This window comes from Bubalus kerabau, chromosome 5 (assembly GCF_029407905.1).
Source record: "Bubalus kerabau isolate K-KA32 ecotype Philippines breed swamp buffalo chromosome 5, PCC_UOA_SB_1v2, whole genome shotgun sequence".
Classification (NCBI taxonomy): domain Eukaryota; kingdom Metazoa; phylum Chordata; class Mammalia; order Artiodactyla; family Bovidae; genus Bubalus; species Bubalus kerabau.
Genome location: NC_073628.1, coordinates 128,302,254 through 128,315,288, shown reverse-complemented (window position 1 = coordinate 128,315,288; position 13,035 = coordinate 128,302,254). Strand labels below are relative to the sequence as shown.

At 38.2% G+C, this 13,035-nt stretch overlaps 1 protein-coding gene across 3 annotated transcripts in view; it reads left to right on the top strand.

Moving 5' to 3' along the window:
• Nucleotides 1–13,035, top strand: part of SYT14 (synaptotagmin 14) — a 198,232-nt gene that overhangs the window by 64,525 nt on the left and 120,672 nt on the right. The gene's annotated exons all lie outside the window — the stretch shown is intronic.

Genomic DNA, 13,035 nt, shown 5'->3' with positions numbered 1-13,035 from the left:
TCTCTCAGTGTTGACTATGACTGCAGTGTGTAAATGAATGTGTTTTCATTCAGCATGGCCCCTAGCGTGAGCCAAACACTTCATGCAGCACGTAGCAGAAGAAACGATGATCTCTTCCATGTAGAGGGAAAACTGAGATAAATTTATGGAGTACCTGCACTGTATTGTACTAGGTTTTTAGGGGAATTTAAGGAGTTTTCAGGGATTATTTTGTCTCTAATTGATTTTTGCCTCACATGCGGACACTGACATTTGAACTCAACCTACATAGAAGATACAAGTCCACTCTCACACATTTTTATATCTTTCTAAAAGAGAAATAAAAAAGCTTTGCTATTGCTTAACAGCATCTTTCCTTCCACATTTAAGTAAGTTGTTCATGTACTTGATACAATGTGTATCTACTCCTAGTAATTATTATATATATGTCCAGATATGAAGAAAAGAGCAATATGTTTTAAATAGCACTTTTATTATTGCATCAGATGCAAACTAACCTTAATTTATAGCTGTGGCTTGTGTTTTGGGACCTGTTACTATTGATGACTTATCCTGGCACATACAGTTGTCAAAAGAGCTAAATCATTTACTTTTGTATTTGGCTTAATGCTAACTAAAGATTGGTATATATACCTCCCTTTTAGTTCTGCTAGTACATAGGTACAGTAAGAAAATAAATATAGAAAGCTCATTGTGAGATGTTCGGGAAGAAATAAAAGATATTAGACATGGACTCTACCCTCAAAAATACCTTACTTAACACTAGAGAAAATAAGATATGTGTTTACAGTGATAACTAAATAATGCAAAAATGACAAAGCCATTCCCCAACTTACGTAAACCCTGGCTCATGAATAGTAGAACAGAAAGAGAAGGGTCTTAAAGCCTGATCCTCGTGCTTATTCTGACCCTGTGACTCACCAAGCTGTGAACCCTTGAGCAGTGTAGCTGATGGTTTGTAGGTTTGTTTCACTGTCTCTCAGTGTGAATAATAACTTGCTGATAGGGTTGTCATGGACCTTAAATGCCATGTGTGGTGTTCTTAGCATAGTGTCTGATGCCTGACTGGTACGTGATCAGTAAATGGTGGTCATAGTCGTGGTTGGTGAAACAGTGATGGTGATGAGAGTGAGTAGCCACAAGCAGGCTATGAGTGTGTAATATGTGACTCTAGACGTTTTCTTTTTTGCAGCTTCAGTTCAGGGTTTTTTCCTCTACTCATCCCTTCTTACCCTACACTTCTGTGCTGGTTTGATTGCTTCTTCCCCCTAGTCCTGTTACTCTCCCATGGCTCAGCAGTTTGGGGAAAGCGGTAAAGAGAGACGCATAACCTCAGTGGCCCTTCTGTTCCTGCCCTTCCCTCTGGAATCATCTCTCATTTCACGTCACCTGTGTATTTAGGACTTGTACCTTTCTACCATTTCTACCCTAAATCATTTGGTAAAACATCCAGGATAGCTTGACTTTAGGCATTCTGAAATGAGATTTACTTATTTCATAAGCATTTGTTGAAAGCTTTTTATGTGCCATATTAGATCCTGTGGATGTAAATAAAAACATTTTATAAAAAATTATATAAAAGATTAATCAAAGCAAGCTTGTTTTAAAGAGCCCCCAGACTGGCGGAGGATGACCTGTGAGTACATGTGTAATGCTGTGTGGTAAGAGGTCTGTTAATTACAAGAATAGTGTCATGCAGAAATACAGAAGAGGAGGTGACTGAGACTTTGGGAGGTGGGGATGGGGGATCTGCACAGGGTGGGTGAGCTAGACTTGAGGGGGACTGTTCAATCACACAGAATAGTGATTGTAGAAAGGCAGAAGACACTGTGTTTCCAAGTCTTTAACCTAGGATCTGTGCTTGGAGAAGGTGTGGTAATGGGGCTGAATGCCACTCAGGACTTTGGATGTTGTCTTCCAGGAAATATAGAGCCCTAGAAAGTTTTTAAACTGGCTAGTGTGGCACTTTTAGGTTAGTGTTTAAATACTGTAATAGAAGATGAATTGGAGATAGGAACTGCTGAAGACAGAAGGACAGATTAGATAAACAGCCATGAGATCCTCATTAGCAATGTTAATTGAGAGACAAAGAATTTGAGGAACTTCTCAGTATATCCTGGCGAATGACTGTATGTTATGTGTAAGGAAAGACTGTTTAATTAGTTTAGAAAGCATAAGAGAAGTAAGTTTATGGGAGGAGATAGTTTGGTTTCAGTCGTGCTGTATTTCAGGGCTCTGTGGAATATCCAGGTGGAGATGGATATCCTTATGGTTAAAATGCTGGCACTGGGGTGTAGGATGGAGAGATGACCGAGTGATAATGTAAGATAGCGATCGACTAAGAAGATAGTTTTTTGTATCATAGATTATTGCTAATTGAAAAATCAGAGATTGCTGTGAGTCCAAAGTAGATTCAGTGGAGTAAAGGGAAGAACAGGAAAACTTGATTAGAGAGGGACATTTCAGAGCTCTGGATTTTAGAGAACAGCAATTTCAAGTGATAGTAAGTTCTGAACATGCCCACAGGCTAAAGATGCAGAAATACACATAAAATGCTAAAAGGTTTTAAGGAAGGGAACGAAATACTATCCAGTGGGGAACGTGTGAGAGAACTTCCATGAAAATGGCATTAGGGTTCAGCTTTGAAAAATGGGTAGAAAGTTGGTGAAAAGAATAAGTAGAGGTATCTTAGAAGGAAGTTCATAAGCACCATAGTACAAAGGAGTGAAATCTAGGGGCTATTTCAGAAACAGAGAAAAGGCTCTTCTTAACTCTAACATAGGTGTGTGTATGTGTTTATATATATATGTTTATATATGTGTAAAATAAAGTGGAAAGACAGATAAAGTCTAAATCCTGGAGTGGCTTTCTGAGAAGTTTGGATTTAATTGGTTAGCCAGCAAGAACTCACTGAAAGTTTTTCACCAAGGAACCATGACCAGGGATGTGCTTTAAAAAGAGTAGTTTAAAAAAAAAAAATTGAGAAAATATTAAAACTGACTGAAATTAAAAAAAAAAAAAGAGTAGTTTACAACAGGAAGACTATAGGAAAAAGTCACCAATTAAGGAGGTCTTTGGAGTCATCTATGTGGGAAATGGTAAAAATCTGAATTATAATAATGGCAATAGGAATATAAGAGGATGGGAAAGACCTTATAGAGGCACCATTTACTGGATTTAGGAACTAAATGTATTGGAACTTTAGAAAGGAGTGTCAAAAATGATCCTAGTTTCCAGCAAGTATGACTAGGAAAATGCTGAGGTCATTAATATAAATAAGAAATCCAGAGATGGATGTTTCTTACTTGGAAGGTGGGGGAGGGGTGGGAGATAAAAGTGGTTTCATGTATACAGTAAGGCAGAATATTTAAGCAGTTGGAAATGGTTGTGGATCTTGAAATCATGAATGAGTTTGGGAGGTTTGCCAGATCATATACTTAGCAAATAGAAGCCAAGGGAAGTAATTAAATAGATGAGGGAGAATGTATGGAAAGAAAAGAAAGTCATTTCCTTTCATTAACAGAATTAAAGGTGTCACTTAGAGAAGAGTAAGTAACCGATAAAATGGAGAATGAGTAGAACGTTGTATTTCATCAGCCACAGTAGAGTTTTGAATGCCACACTGCAAAGAGACTGGGGATGAGAGTTCAGACTAGCTCCTTTGTCCATTAGAAGTTGATCAGTAACTCTCAGTGTACATTTGAGAAGTGTAGACTCCTAAGTGAGATTGAAGGTGGTTAGGAGAGAGTAAGTGGAAGAGTGTTCATTTGCTACCTGCATTTTCATCTTACTTTTTCTCCCTTTATCAAGAAAAAGAGGTAGTTGTAGGGGTTCACCTTCTGCCTGCAACCCCAGAACAGTAACCTCCTCTGGTATGTATGCATAATGGGGGGCGGTGCTTCTGATACCCATTTGGGTCTCTGCCAGGTGGGTGTACCTCTACATAGCTGACTCAGGAGGAACACTGCTCACTTCATGGCCAGTCCCCTAAGAGGACCACTGAGGACCGTTCTCTGGTAGGATTTGTTCATTTTCCTGGGATACAAGTAAAGAGATCAGCTGAATAGGTTATGCTTTCGTTACTGATCTGACCCTTTATCTGCATACTATTCTGCATGTTTATGAAGATCGGACTTGACTGCTGTGGGTTGAGGTGACTAAAGGGAATTACATGGTAGAAGGGAAGATATTTTTTAATATGCATTTTTACATGACATACTGTTACCTCATTAGGGCTGGTAAAGAACCATCACCCCATTTCTCAACTCTGAATAATTCCAGTAGAGAAGCTATGAAATAGCCAATACTGGAAGTATCTGTAAGAGTAGAGCGGGTCCGGGAGGGCCTGGTAGGGATTAGGAGAGACAGGGCAGGAGGACTTTCTGACCAGGCAGGGAGAACCTCCATTCACTGAGCTCCTCCTGTGTGCCTGACACTGTTAGTTTCTGTACCCCTTGTCATATCTAATCTTCATCACAACACATTGTGATAGATAAGATTATTTCCATTTTACAGAAGTGAGTGGAGATTTTAGGTCAAATAAGTAGCTTTTAACCTAAGGTCACACAGTAAGTTAGAAAGACGACATTTGTCAAGTTCACGACAAAACGGACGATGCTTTAGCTTCTGTTAGGTTATCACTGCTGCTTTAGTGTCCTCCCGAAGTCTCTTTTGTGTATAATTAATCTTTTCAGGCGGGTCCTTTAGAGAAGTTTCTATATTATAAATCTGAAATACAGATACTATAGAAAGAGTAAGAAAATATGACAGCCTGTATTTGTTGATCATATTTTCTCCTCTAGGTGGCCATGTTCATCTTCCATTTTTTGGAATACAAAAGGGGATAATATCTCTAAGAAATTTTTTTGGAAAAAATGAACCTTAAAATAACTTATCAGATTTCCTTTGTTCACAATTTAATTTTACTATGTTCTTAAAATTAAGATTTTTCTGATAATCCTCTTAATTTAAAAAGGTTTAAGGGTTAAATAGTAGGTTGTGATATCTTGTTTAAGTTGGTAAGATAGCACAACCTTTGAAATTCTATTCATGCTATTTAGTACTTTCCATTTTTATATAAGAGAAGCCTTATTAGATTTTATATAAAGAAAAAGCAGTATAAAATTATTAGAATGTCTTTTTGTTACTTATAGCTTTTTATTCTTAGTTTACCATAGAGATTATCAAGCTACATTTACATATTGTGGCATAGCTATATTAAAAATCATATGATTTTTTTGTGTGTGAGTTAATTTTAAATGATATTTTAAAATAAAATAATTTCCAGCATCACTTATGTCTTAGGGTACATGTAAGCCATACACACACACACACACACATACACACACACACACACCACTCTCTTATGGCTGCTTCACAAGCTCCCTGCTGTTGACTTTGATGTTTTCTTAAGATTGTTGTTGTTCAGTTGCTAAGTCATGTCTGACACTTTTCTGACCTCGTGGACTGTAGCCCAACAGGCTCCTCTGTCCATGGGATTTCCCAGGCAAGAATACTAGAGTGGGCTGCATTTTCCTTCTGTGGGGAATCTTCCCCACCCAGGGATCAAACCTGCATCTCCTGCATTGCAGGCAGATTTTTTATCGCTGAGCCACCGGGGAAGCTCACTCTTAAGATTAGGATCATTACAGCACATTTCTTTCTTTCTTTATTTTTTTTTTAGCAAAAGAATTTAGTTTATTTTTTTTTTAATTTATTTATTTTCATTGGAGGCTAATTACTTTACAACGCTGTAGTGGTTTTTGCCATACTTGACATGAATCCGCCACGGGTGTACATGTATTTAGTACTTAAGAGTAATAAATTTTTTGTTTATGTTTTCTTTAAGTGCATTTTAAGTTCTTTATAAAGATTGTTCTACTGATTTTCACAATTTCTGTGTGAAGAGGGTAAGTACAAAACAATTTTGTCTGTATTTTTCACATGCTTTTGACACAAACATTTTTAGCATCTTAACATGGTAAAAGTGATATATATTACATGGTTTATTTAAATTTTTGTTAAAAATTTTCCTTGACTTCAGGTTTTTATTCATAAAAATTTATCCTCTGAAGAATTCTTTATTGTGTATATGTGTGTATGTATACATGTATCTGTACTCTAAATAAGACCAATTTGAGGAGAAATTGATCTTGAAGACTTTTCCTACATTTTTGTGTTTTGGAGATCTTTTTTTTGTGATGAGGTCAATTGTTACCAGTAGTGAAGAATTCTTTTATTATGCTACTTTTGCAAACCGCATCTCACCTATGAGATGAGATGTCTTTGTGCAACTTAGTTAAAGGCATGGCTTGCCAGGTGGATGATTTAGAAAACAGCACTGCCTTTGAGCAGACAGTACACCAAGAGAATATAGTTCAGTGAAGCAGATACCACCTGCGTTAGAAGAAAAAGGCATTCCTTTCTTCGGGTGTAAGATATAGCAGACCAAAGTCACGTTGTGCTTAAGCAAACCCACGTCGGCCAGGTACTCTTTTGCAGTGTACAGACCACACAGCCATACACAGTGGTCCTAAACACCTGTTTTTATACACTCCGATCTTAAAATAAGTTGGTAGGATTGCTGTGTTGAATGGATATAGATCTATAGAGATCCTTCATAGTTTCATTTTTTGTCCGAGATACTTGTCTAGTAGTGGACTGATGGAAATTAAAACATAGACATTAAAGATACCCTTAATTGATTGATTACAAAACTGACACCCAGACACGTGCAACTTTACTAAGATCATACAGTTCATTAGCTGCGAAACTGAGGCTCTAGGTGTTTGTAACCAGAGAATAGGTCAGTGTCTTTTAAAAGTCTTATGGACTCTGTGGGAGAGGGAGAGGGTGGGAAGATTTGGGAGAATGGCATTGAAACATGTAAATATCATGTATGAAATGAGTTGCCAGTCCAGGTTCGATGCACGATACTGGATGCTTGGGGCTGGTGCACTGGGACGACCCAGAGGGATGGAATGGGGAGGGAGGAGGGAGGAGGGTTCAGGATGGGGAACACATGTAAACCTGTGGCGGATTCATTTTGATATTTGGCAAATCTAATACAGTTATGTAAAGTTTAAAAATAAAATAAAATTAAAAAAAAAAAAAAAAAAAAAAAAAAAAAAAAAGAACTACTTAGTCACGTGAGTTAATAAGAGATAATTACAAATCGAATGCAGGCTCCGTCCATTGCTAGATGCTGAGGCATATCTGGAAAGTGGAGGAATAATGCTAATGGCAATCTGACGAGATTAAGTTGGGACCTGACACTTTAATTTACAAGTTTAATTTACAGGTTTACAGGCGTTAGCAATGCCTATAGGAAGTCAGTCTCACCTGCATTTAGGGAGCATTACATACAGTCACAAATGGATTGACAATAATGTTATTTCTAAGAGCAGTAGTGGGTGGTTTAAACTGACTAGAACATCTGTATTTTCCCTGAGTTTAAGCTTACCAACAAGGTACATCTCCTGGGAAACCAACCCTAATCAGGGAGGCAAGTCTATTTGTGAGGTAATCTCTTTAAGGAAATGGAAAATTTGAAGCTACTTTCTGAAGACTAAGCCCAACATGGCTGTCAACTGTGGAGCCCAGGAGAAAAAACCCTCACTTGTTTTAGAGTATTAGTGGAAATTTGGAGGACAGCATGGTGGGAAGGCCACGTCATGAAGGAGCCCTCAAGCCGGAGAAATATTTATTAATGTGGCTACAGTGGAATATATGTTTATTTTCTTTTAGGCAGTGCTAAAGTCTTTGTATAGAATTTAATTTTATCTTCGCAGAAATCTTTTGGTTTTGTTACTTTTTATATATTTAATTAATCAATTCTGGGAAAAAACAACAACACACAGCATCTCCAGAGGTACATTACTATGCCCAGTTTCCAGCTGTAAGTGCTGGAGCCCAAATCCAGGCTCAGCTGGTTCAGAGCACAGTTGCTTGACCACCATAATGTACTGTATCAGCTACTCTCCTACCTATACAAGAATGAAGGAACTTTTATCTTCTGAGATTGCTATCTTGTTGTTCTAAGAACATTTCGTGAAGACTTTGGACTCCTAGGCAAATAAAGAACCCTACAAGTGGGAAATACCTGGGGTTTGGCCTCAAACTCAGATATGAAGCATATTATACCTCCTGTATTTAGCCTTTCTTCAAGTTGCTTGTATGCAGACTTCGTATCCTTGGAACCTGGTACAGAAAGTTTGAGGAAATACTAGTGACTTGTTACTTTACCTGTTAGGCTTATTTCAAAAAGGTCAGAGCTGTGTTTTTTTTTTTTTTTTGGAGATACTGTGAAACAATAGTCATGAGAGACTATTGTGAAAACTCACTTAGATGAGGGGAAAGATTTTAGGAATTGGTTCCTATGTGAAATATTTCAGTTATCTAGCATACAGGAATCTAGAACTAGTCTCCTGTCACCTCCAGACATGTTTGTGTTAAGCATACCACAGCAAGAACATAAGGATCTATGCAGGTAGCATGAAGTGTCACATCTTAGGTATTGTTTTTTTTTTAATGTTTGGCAGAAATCTTGACTGTAGACCTTTGCTTTAGAGTCTGTGAGAGGAGATTTAGGAAGCCCTATCTAATATTGTAAGTCTTTGTAACAGTCTCAGCAGTAATAAAGGTATCACTACAAATGTAATACTTAGAGTTCTTGAAACTGTGAGAAGGCAACTGCTATTAAACTGGGCATCTCTGATAAAATAATAAACTAGTCACCTAATAAAGAGCTACACCTTTCCTTCTGATGGACTGGTAGGAACTAAAACAATAAACACAAAGATTGTATTCACTAATGTTCATAACCCAGAACCAACAAGCATTAGTACTTCAGCATTATTTTTCCCAGAAATTTTTTATGGCTGTACTTTAAAACAATTTATATACTAACATGTGAATATGTCTTGCTTTTAAACCTTCAGCTTGATTAAGGTGGAGAGACACTAGTGCTGCTGACTGCCAGCTCACGGGACTTCCTGTCTGGGGCCATGCACTGCGTGGTGGGTAGGGGGTGGGCTCTGCTAGTACACGCGCTGCTCGGCACTGAAACGCGTGTGTTATCCCTGGGAGTGGACTCCATCTACTGTGTGAAGACAGCCCCGAGGGCCTGGGATGTGATCTTGGCTGAACCTTGGAGCCCAGTGTGAGTTCATAAATAGCAAGGCATGGCCACCAGAAAATACCTCAAGACAAGCACTAAAGACAGTACAGGTTGGGACAGAGCAATAGCAGTTCTCAGAGGGAAGTTCATAGTGGTACAGGCCTTCCTCGAGAAAGAAGAAGAATCTCAAACCACGAACATACCACCTAAAAGAATTAGAAAAATAAGAACACAGAGCCCCAGTGTCAGCAGAAGGAAAGAAATAATAGAAGATTAGAGAAGAAATAAAATAGAGGTTTAAAAAAACAGTAAAAAAACATAACTAAAAGGAAGAGCTGCCTTTTTTAAAATATAAAAATGACAAGCCTCGACTTAGGCTCATCAAGAAGAAAAAAGAGAAGACCAAAAAAATAAGAAATGAAAGAGAAAAAATAACAGCCGATGCCACAGAAATACAAAAAGTCATATGAGCAGTTATATGCCAACTATTAATAACTACTGCTGCTGCTGCTAAGTCGCTTCAATCATGTCCGACTCTGTGCGACCCCATTGACGGCATCCCACTAGGCTTTGTCCCTGGGATTCTCCAGGCAAGAATACTGGAGTGGGTTGCCATTTCCTTCTCCAATGCATGAAAGTGAAAAGTGAAAGTGAAGTCCCTCAGTTGTACCCGACTCTTAGCGACCCCATGGACTGCAGCCTACCAGGCTCCTCCGTCTATGGGATTTTCCAGGCAAATGTACTGGAGTGGGTTACCATATCCTATTAATAACTAGACAACTTAGAAGAAAAGGACAAGTTTCTAGAAACATACAATCTACCAAGACTGAATCAAGAGGAAGCATAATTTCAACAGACCAATCACTAAAAGTGATATAGAATCTGTGGTTTAAAAAAAAAACTTCCTGCAAACAAAAGTCCAGGATCAGATGACTTCACTGTAGAATTCTATGAAACATACAAATGAGAACTTATACCTATGCTTCTCAAATTATTCTAAAAGACTGGAGAGAAGGGAACATTCCCAAATTCATTCTGTGAAGCCACCATCACCCTGATATCAAAACCAGACAGACAGAACAAAAAAGAAAATTATAGGTCATTATCTTTGATAAATATAGATGCAAAAAGTCTCAACAAAATATTGACAAGCCAAATCCAACAATACATAAAAAGAATCATACACCATGATCAAGTTGGATTCATTCGAGGGTTGCAGGGATGATTCAACATATGCAGAGAAATCAGTATGATATACCACATTAACAAAAGAAAAGACAAAAACTATATGATCCCCATAGATGCGCAAAAAGCATTTGATAAAATTCAACATCTATTCAGGATAAAATCTCTCACCAAAATCAGTATAGAGGGAACACACCTCAACATGTTGAAAACCATTCACAACAAACCCAATAGCCAAAATAATACTCAGTGGTGAAAAAGCCACAAGCCTTCCTGCTGAATTCAGGAACAAGTCAAGATACCCACTCTCACCACTTCTATTCAACATAATATTGGGAATCCTAACAGAAATCAGACAAGAAAAAGAAGTAAAAGGTATCCAAAATGGAAGGGAAGAGATAAACCTATCATTGTGTGCAGTTGATATGATACTCCATATAGAGAACACTAGGGCTTCCCTGGTGGCTCAGAGGGTAAAGCATCTGCCTGTGATGTGGAAGACCCAGGTTCGATCCCTGGGTCCGGAAGATCCCCTGGAGAAGGAAATGGCAGCCCACTCCAGGATTCTTGCCTGGAGAATCCCATGGACAGAGGAGCCTAGTGGGCTACAGTCCATGGGGTCGCAAAGAGTTGGACACAACTGAGCAACTCCATTTAGCTATAGGCATCATTAAAAAAGTATTAGACCTAATGGATTCAGCAAAGTAACAGGGTACAAGATTAGTATATAGAAATCTGTTAAATTTCATTATACTACCAATGAAAATGGTAATGAAAAAAGAAAATGAAAAAACCAATTCTGTTTAAAATTATGTCACAAAAAATACTTAGGATTAAGTTATGACCAACCTAAGTAGCATATTCAAAAGCAGAGACATTACTTTGCCAACAAAGGTCCATCTAGTCAAGGCTATGGTTTTTCCTGTGGTCATGTATGGATGTGAGAGTTGGACTGTGAAGAAAGCTGAGTGCCGAAGAATTGATGCTTTTGAACTGTGGTATTGGAGAAGACTCTTGAGAGTCCCTTGGACTGCAAGGAGATCCAACCAGTCCATTCTGAAGGAGATCAGCCCTGGGATTTCTTTGGAGGGAATGATGCTGAAACTGAAACTCCAGTACTTTGGCCACCTCATGAGAAGAGCTGACTCATTGGAAAAGACTCTGATGCTGGGAGAGAGTGGGGGCAGGAGGAAAGGGGATGACAGAGGATGAGATGGCTGGATGGCATCACTGACTCGATGGACTTGAGTCTGAGTGAACTCCAGGAGTTTGTGATGGACGGGGAGGCCTGGCGTGCTGCGATTCATGGGGTCGCAAAGAGTTGGACACGACTGAGCGACTGAACTGAACTGAAACTTAACCAAGGAGATGAAAGATGTATATGTATACTGAAAACTATAAAACACTGATAAAGGAAACTGAAGGTGATTAAAAGGAATGGAAAGATACCCCATTCTTTTAGATTGGAAGAATTAATATTGTTAAAATGGTCATATTACCCAAAGCAATCTGCAGATTTAATGTGATCCCTATCAAAACACCCATAACATTTTTCACACAACTTGAAGAAATAATCTTAAAATTCATATGGAATCACAAATACCCAGAATTGCCAAAACAATCCTCAGGGGAAAAAAAAAAGCTAGAAGCATAACCCTCTCAGACTTCAGACAGGAGTACAAAGCTACAGTAATCAAAACAGCATGATTATTGGCACAAAAACAGATATATACATCAATGGAACAAAACAGCCCAGAAATAAATCCACACACCTGAGGTCAATTAGTCTACAACAAAGGAGACAAGAATATACAGTGGAGAAAAGACAGACTCTTCAGCAAGCGGTGTTGGGAAAGCTGGACAGCCACCTCTGAATCAATGAAATTAGGCCACTCCCTCACCATTTACAAAAATAAACTCAAAATTGTTTAAAGATTTAACTGTAAGACACCATACCATAAAACTAGAAGAGAACAGAGGGAAAACATTCTCTGACATAAATTGTAGCAGTATTTTTTTAGATCAGCCTCCCAAGGCAACAGAAATAAAAATAAATGAGACCCAATCAAACTTAAAAGCTTTTGCAAAACAAAGAAAATGAACAAAAAGACAAGCTATTGAATGGGAGAGAATGTTTTCTTGTTTTAAATTTTATTTTTAATTGGAGGATAGTTACTGTGCAATATTGTGATGGTTTCTGCCATACATAAACATGTATCAGCCATAGGTATATATATGTCCTCTTCCTCCTGAACCTCTGTCCCACCTCCCACCCCTTCCTACCCCTCTAGGTTGTCACAGAGCACCAGATTTGGGTTCCCTGTGTCACACAGCAAATTCCCACTTGCTATCTGTTTTACATACAGTAATATATATGTTTCCATGCTACTCTCTAAAATCATTGCCCCACTGTGTCCAAACCTGTTCTTTACATCTGCATTTCTTTGCTGCCCTGCAAATAGTATCATCAGTACAATCTATCTAGATTCTATGTGTGTGTTAACACGTGGTATTTGTTTTTCCCTTTCTGACTTAGTTCAATCTGTATAATAGGCTCTAGGTTCATCCACTTCATTAGAACTGAGTCAAATGCATTCTTTTTATGGCTGAATAATATTCCCTTGTATATATATACCACAACTTTTTTATCCATTCATCTGTTAATGGACATCTAAAGCAGATTCATTACTTTGCCAACAAAGGTCCATCTAGTCAAGGCTATGGTTTTTCCA